This window comes from Pinus tabuliformis, chromosome 7 (assembly GCF_031772625.1).
Source record: "Pinus tabuliformis cultivar Carrire ecotype Pingquan chromosome 7, CPIR1, whole genome shotgun sequence".
Lineage (NCBI taxonomy): Eukaryota > Viridiplantae > Streptophyta > Pinopsida > Pinales > Pinaceae > Pinus > Pinus tabuliformis.
In genome coordinates this window covers 1,883,460,444-1,883,468,654 of record NC_142293.1, presented here as the reverse complement: position 1 = coordinate 1,883,468,654, position 8,211 = coordinate 1,883,460,444, and positions in this window count along the sequence as shown.

The window sequence follows — 8,211 nt, the reverse complement described above, 5'->3', positions numbered from 1 at the left end:
CACCACCTTCACCTCCATCTTCATCCTCATCCTCATCTTCTTATACTTCTTATACTCTTTCACAAACACCTCCAAATTCTGCAAAGGGACATCGTAAAACTCCTTTGTTAAAGCTTGTTATAGACATTTTTGTGCCTTACAGCATTGAGCATGAAATGTCCATAATCTAAGGGATCCAAAGTCCCTAAACATGTTGTTCCTACCCCTAGAGGAACAAGGCTAACAAACCACAGCAATTCACAGAAGTTCTCCACCAGAAACTGCTCAAAAAACAAGTCAATTCAGGATCAATTCAGTGGCTCCACTAGTTTTCTGCGCTGAATGTCAAAGTCAACACTGGCTACCTGCACTGCAACGCAGGTAGAAGCACTACCAGGGTGCGTTGAACGAGAGTTGACAAATGGCAAGTTCATTCCAAGAAGTGTCAAGACCCATGAAGCTTCCAGAATCTTCCTTAATGACACTTGCCTCAGTGAATTCGACTGGTGATGAGTAAGAGGTTCCTAATCTCCAAGTGGAATCAAGAACCTCCAAGTGGAATCAAGAACTGACAGAGGGAGAGGATACTAGTCAGATCTCAAGCTGACTCATCCTCTCTCCAAACATCTATATATGGATCTCTCCTCCATGAGATCTAGAGGCTGGAATTTTGTTATTGCAAAGAATTGCTGTTGGTTTGAGATTTGGAATCATTGGGTGCTTAATGCTTTGAAGGGGGTGAAGATAGGAATTCCATTTGCTGGGAAGGAGATGCTGGATTGGAGCCCTCTGGGTTGTATCTCTTCCTGAACCTTGTTATTCATCAACAAAGCTATCTTGGTTTCTCCTATATACTGATGTATCTTTGATGTATGATTGCATTAGTATGTTTAGTTTATTTCTAATCCTGAACTAGTTACGAATATGAATCCATGTCTTGTGTAGCGTTCTCTTCTTGTGATCTTGCAGAAACCTCTTGAAGCTGGGCGAGCGAGAAGGCAAGTAGCTGGGAACTCTCCAAGAGAAGAGAAACCGGATCGAGGGACAAACGGAAGACACCGGTTAGTCCATCCATCTCTCTTCATTCTTAATTCATAAAGGAACAATACTAGAATAGCTGTCTCTGTTTGTTGTTAAGGCACTGTCACACCTTAGGTGGATAGGATCGTCCTGCATAGGCATTTTTCCCCACAACAAATTGGCGACTCCGCTGGGGAGATTTGTTTAGTCATTTTATTTGTGTCTCTATCATTGTTTGTTTCATAGACTCGACAGCAACAATCGAACTGCATCTGCTATTCCCAGATGCAAAGTAGACAGTTGCTGCTTTGATCCAATCACTGGACTTGTCTATGATCTGAACAATGGACTCACAAATGATTTGATGATCCTTTGTGATAGATCTTAGTACTCCCTCAAAGCATCCCTTTGATTGTACCTTGCTTGTTGCTTTGATTTGGCCTGAAACTGTAGATTAAATAGCAATCTGTGACCCAGAACCCAGTGAGAAACTCTCGTTTCTCCTTCAGCGCGACCCCTGTGAAGAGGTTCTGCATTTCAACGCAGGTCCCGTGAAGGCTACCTGCGCTGAATGTCAAAACCCCTGTGTTGAGGTTGCGCTGATCCAGTTTGGCCTTGTGCAGCTGGGGTTCTCTGCTCTGTTTTGCCTTGTTTTGATCTCTGATTTTTGCAGCCTGTAACCAGCATAGGTACCAGTCTGATAACTCCTTTTCTCTGCTTAAATTCCGCCTCCTTTTGTACAAAAAGACTGTGAGTGTTTTTATGTGTTTTTGGCGTCATTTGCAGTTTTCCTTTGCAAGAGTGAAATAGTCATCCTGTAGCCCTTGATTAAGATCTGTTGATTGTGATCTTAGGAGAGAGTTCATTGGCTGTTTGCAGTTGATTATACATTTACTTTTGCTTATTGGTTTGAGTTTGTCTCTTTTAAGTGTCGAAACAAGTATTCATTTCAAAAATCGTTAAGTGTTGTAATCTCTTCTACCCTCTGTGATTTCGAAAAAGTAAACTTGTTTGTATTTGTCATTTAAAAGCAAATTCAAAGTTGTACAAAAAGCTTTCTTTGTAGGCATCAATACTAAGAAAGCGGAAAACAAACACCTGCATTGTGCATTTGCATTTTGATAGTTTGCATGTTTGATTTAGGAAAAGTGCATTAGAGTGTGCTGATTGCTCTTTGAGAAAAGATGGTGTCTTTCTTTTCCCTTAGTAGCTAGGATTTTCAAAGTTGAAAAGATATAAAGCTTGCTTATCATCTTTAGACTGCATTTAGGAATTGTATCATACATCTCGTGGTGAACCTCAAAAGGCAAACTTCTAAAAAGATCAACCTAAAATAAATTGAATGAACTTAACAACGCTTTGCAACATAACGCACAACATAGAGGTCTAGGCTAGAGACGTGTTCCGGCGTCGTAAAGCCTGGTGACTGTCGATCTCGTGGATGGTGGGTGATTCCTCTTGAGGGACGATAGCGCCAGTACGGATTGTGCTCCCACGTACCGTCGCATATATATTGGGAGACCCCTATAGGCATAAAACCTTTATCCTTAGGAAGCCGTATCGCAATGCACTGAACACAGCATTCAGGAAGATCGACCGCCCGTACCCTAAAAAGTATTCTGCGGTTTTGCGAGAAGTTTGGCACACCCTCTGCCTAGAACTCCAGAGCAGTTCTTTTTGGCCTTTTTCAGACTCTATAACGGAAAAAGTCCATCCGAGCATTTGTCACTTCGGGCTCGTTAAAACATCGAAGGAGACTAGAGTCATCTTTAGCTTTTTCTCGACTCTTTAAAATTGAAAAAGCAAGTTGTGTCTAAGCGTCGTTAAAAATTTATTTTAAACTGAACAATCACCCCTTATTCCTGCGTTGATCTTTAGGTTGAGAAAATGAAGCACACCAACCAAGGAATTCCCCTTGGTAGAAATCCTAGTCCCTTCTCCTCTTGGGGAGATGTTGGTGCGCCCCATATGGCCACATTGTCGCTTCCAGGACTGACAATTGGCCTGCCGGTCTGGCTCTTCTCGACCAATGTCGTTCAAAACACCACTGTTCTTGAACAGTCGAATCAACAGTTAGACCAGTCCAGAGTTACCCACCAGCCTTCTACTTCATCTAATTCTCCTTCTCCTCCTTCCTCTTCGCTTGACGGAACTGGTAAAACAAAAAACCAAGTTCCTAAGGAGAAGAAGGAAAAGAAGAAGAAAGAGAAGAAGAAGAAGGAGCCAAAAGCGACTGGGGGCAAACAAGTGTCGTCTGACAAAAATTCACACACAGCACTGACGAGGCCTAAATCGCCATGTGTCATATGCAAGGGAGACCACTTCCACAGAGATTGTCCCTGCATCCCTCGGATACTAAGGGACTGGTCTCCCCGTTTGCACAATTCGGTAGCGTCGACCTCTGATAGCCATGTTGACAGCTCACCGTCAACTAGTGGAAGTGAAGTCACAAGACAGAGAGGGAAAGCTAGATTTCCCTGCAAACTGTGTGAAGGCGATCACGCCATCCACCGTTGTCCCTTCTTAGACGAGGCTAAAAGAGTTTTGGAAGATCGCCCGATCTTACGAGCGCAACTTCCTCCTGGATATCAAAAACTCCTGCCAAGTCCTTCACTAGTTGAGAACCCGGCTGGCCCGCCCAGGTGGTCAGCCGAAGCACCTATCATTGAAGATGAACCGTCTGAATCCATACCTGACGAAAGTCAAAAGGTTGAGGCGGCAGTTGACCCGGTTTTGCCTTCAGAGGCTCTATCTTCAAATGATACCATCACAGAGGAGAATAAAGACAACACCGTCCAAATTCTCTTCATCAACACAAACTCCGACGAACCAGGGGGCAATTTGCCCATTCCTTTATCGCAGGAAGGAACTTCGTCAGAGTCATACCCGGCCGTCTATTCGGTCCCACCACCAAGCAACCTAGTTGTCTCGTTCGACTGGAACCAACTAGGCAGACCCCGTTTGCCAGCAAGCATACCACTCAGAATTATCGTTCAAATATACAGAATGGTAATGGCTGGCACTATCATTGATGAGGGGGCATCTGTGAGTATCCTTTCCTCTATTGCTTGGAAAGCGCTTGGTTCGCCAGCGCTTTTGCCTGAAATGAGAAATCTATCAGGCTTTGATAAAGGAACCAGTCGACCTTTAGGGATCCTCCCCAATGTGCCCATAACATTGAAAGGGAAGACCGTTCAAATGAACGTGATGGTCATTCAAGGACCCTTGGATTATAACCTACTCCTTGGACGAGACTATATATATTGCATGGGAGCCATCGTCTCCTCACTCTTTAGAGTAATGTGTTTTCCACATGAAAGAAGAGTGGTCAAGCTCGTGGACCAACTTTCATTTCCCGGATCACGCATCGCAAATAGTCATATACCATCCCTAAATGGTCTCTTCACGCAAGAAATGTCTCAACCCACGGTCCGTCCTCCTGATGAGCACGAGTAATCCGAGAGGATATGACTGGAACCCAGGGGGCATGCGTCCTGGTCTGCTTCGGCAGGAAAACTTTGGGTATAGGGTAGGTTTCCGCGGGAGAATATGACTAGTCTGTACCCCGCCCATGCTGGAAGAGGGTTATTCTAGAATAAGATTCTTTTGTCAAAGTTATGTGAGTTGACAAACTGAGTCTCTCACCTTTGTCTATTTCGGTAGATATCGCCGAAGAAGTGTTTTGTTTGAAAGATTAACGAGACAATCTTTGGGTAACCTGAAAGAGGTAGGCCTCTCTCGGTAAAACAATTGTTTTGCCGGACTAAAGTAGGGGTAACCTTGAAATCGTACTTTATGCCTGGGGGCATGCAAACCTTTCGGAGTGCAAGCAAGGGGCGGCTATTTATTTTTTAAATTTTTAGGTCCTTCCCTTTAAACCTGTAGGTCTAACCCTTTAAACTCGTAGGATTAGTCGTTTCCGAACTTGCATAACGAAAGGATGCGGGGCATAGCTTTATAAGATGAATCTCCATAAAAAATAGAATCTTAATGAGACATTCTTATCATATGACTGGGTAATCGAGCAGTTTTAGCACACAGTTCATGCTCGTTAAAAAATAAACGCAAGATCCGAGCAGTTTTAGCACATAGTTCATGCTCGTTAAAAAATAAACATAAGACCGAGCAAATGTTTCCACCCGTGTTTAAGCTCGTTAAAAAATGAACTATCCCGGTAAATAACCACTGTGAATGTAACATTATCAGCCATTAAAGCCTTGGTCGTGTTTGCACCGTCACCTCCACTTTTCATTTGGCCGATCGTTCACCTCCATATGTTTGTTTACCCATTTTGAGGAACAGCTGCGAAGAGTGATTTCACTAGCCATCCTTGTGACACTGCCGTGATTGGAAAATTCCAACATGTACCTGGAATCAGCTACTAACCCGTTTTATCACTCGTTCCTCAAAAGACGAGTCTTCTTTAAGCTCTTTTCATCTGACTCGTAAAATATGAAAAGATTGCCGAGTCCTTGGCCTTCCAGCTCGTTAAAGGGACAGGAAGTGCTATCCCTCCTCTAGATTTTAATCTTTTTGGACCTGAGGGATTATTGCACAAAAAGATCGAGCGCTTGTTTTATTCGGCTCGTTAAAACTATCGAAAACTCATCCCTTCTGTATTGTTTTATACTTTTTCGGACCTAAGGGATTAGATGACGAAAAAGGACTTTTGGAGTTAACTTTATGTATCTTTTCAGACTCTAAAAATGAAAAGAACCGAGTTATCTTTGTCATTAGACTCGTTGAAATCATTAAATAGCGACAAAATTGTCTTTAGACGAGAACGAGTTTCACTATCGCTAGGCTCGTTAAAACATAGCGATGGGCTTGCCCGAAGGGCAGGTTATAGAACAAGCATATGTTATCCTCCTCAAGCTTGACAAAAATAAAGAGGTACTGGTCAGCAATGACTGGGGAAAAATTGGGAGAAACTCAAGAAAACTTTGATGGTAGCAAGTCGCTCTTGAACATGACACTTTTCCTCCATACCACAATTGGGTTGGGTTGTTTCATTCACCGGTCACATCCATGGTCTCGCCATACCATCCATATTTGGGGTAATGCTACCGATCCATCGCATCAGTGTCGCCATATGTTCAAGAGAAGTCGTTCAGAAAAGTCAACCGTGTCCCATCCACTGCCGTACATTATCCTTCATCCTTTCATGACCGCCACCCTGAATCATATGTCACAGATCGTTTTCACCTCCATCAAAATCATTAGCTCCGTTCCGTGTCATTGATGTGGGATTCATTAAGGCCCTCCTTTGACGGATCGCTTCTTGTCGACATCATCTCATTATCTAAGAAGTTGATCTAGGAACAACCCCTTCAGTACTTTGAAGCTTGCATGCCTCAATGGCAAGTTTCTCACTTCCGGCGACAGGTATACATCAATGACCTTCGGCCGAAATATTTTGCTTGGTGTTCGACGCCAAGTCCTTTATTCACACCACGTGAATTGTACTGCAGTACCTTGAGGGTCATTATCATTATCGGTGATTCCTCTCGCGCTTGTTAACGGTTTACCTCATTGACCGGTAATCAAGCGATGTCTTTCCATGTTCGACTTCAAAACATTTCTCACATGGATCGACTTGTACTTAGAGTGAAGATCGAACGAGTTTGAAGACCCCGGATCTAGTTTCAACCATCCGGGCTGCGATATATATTCAGGAAAGATAAAGACATTGACATGTACATCATTGCAGCAAATAATCATCCTACCCAAAGGATGATAATTTCATCAAAATTATCAGTCTACCACCAGACGATTGTCTGTTATATGTACAGAAAAATGAATTTATAAAGCTGAGCATGGGAATGCCCGCCTCAGCTAGATCATGAAAGCAGTATGAAAAATAATGTATTGTATTGTATCTTATTACAGATCTCCTCCCAGCATTGGATGAACTTCGGATCCTCCTGATAAAGCATTTCACCCGATAAACGGCCTCATACTTTAGGGGGCAATTGTTATAGACATTTTTGTGCCTTACAGCATTGAGCATGAAATGTCCATAATCTAAGGGATCCAAAGTCCCTAAACATGTTGTTCCTACCCCTAGAGGAACAAGGCTAACAAACCACAGCAATTCACAGAAGTTCTCCACCAGAAACTGCTCAAAAAACAAGTCAATTCAGGATCAATTCAGTGGCTCCACTAGCTGTCTGCGCTGAATGTCAAAGTCAACACTGGCTACCTGCACTGCAACGCAGATAGAAGCACTACCAGGGTGCGTTGAACGAGAGTTGACAAATGGCAAGTTCATTCCAAGAGGTGTCAAGACCCAGGAAGCTTCCAGAATCTTCCTCAATGACACTTGCCTCAGTGAATTCGACTGGTGATGAGTAAGAGGTTCCTAATCTCCAAGTGGAAGCAAGAACCTCCAAGTGGAATCAAGAACTAACAGAGGGAGAGGACACTAGTCAGATCTCAAGCTGACTCATCCTCTCTCCAAACATCTATATATGGATCTCTCCTCCATGAGATCTAGAGGCTGGAATTTTGTTATTGCAAAGAATTGCTGTTGGTTTGAGATTCGGAATCATTGGGTGCTTAATGCTTTGAAGGGGCTGAAGATAGGAATTCCATTTGCTGGGAAGGAGATGCTGGATTGGAGCCCTCTGGGTTGTATCTCTTCCTGAACCTTGTTATTCATCAATAAAGCTATCTTGATTTCTCCTATATACTGATGTATCTTTGATGTATGATTGCATTAGTATGTTTAATTTATTTCTAATCCTGAACTAGTTACGAATATGAATCCATGTCTTGTGTAGCGTTCTCTTCTTGTGATCTTGCAGAAACCTCTTGAAGCTGGGCGAGCGAGAAGGCAAGTAGTTGGGAACTCTCCAAGAGAAGAGAAACCGGATCGAGGGACAAACGGAAGACACCGGTTAGTCCATCCATCTCTCTTCATTCTTAATTCATAAAGGAAGAATACTAGAATAGCTGTCTCTGTTTGTTGCTAAGGCACTGTCACACCTTAGGTGGATAGGATCGTCCTGCATAGGCATTTTTCCCCACAACAAAGCTTGACATAAATTTTGAATTTCCTATGTACAATGGAGAGGTAAATGTTGAGAAATTGGATAATTGGGTTCATCATATTGAAGTTTATTGTAGAATACAAAGAATCAAGGGTGATGACACTTGAAGTTTATTGCAAGATACAAAGAATCAAGGGTGATGAGACTTGAAGTTTATTGC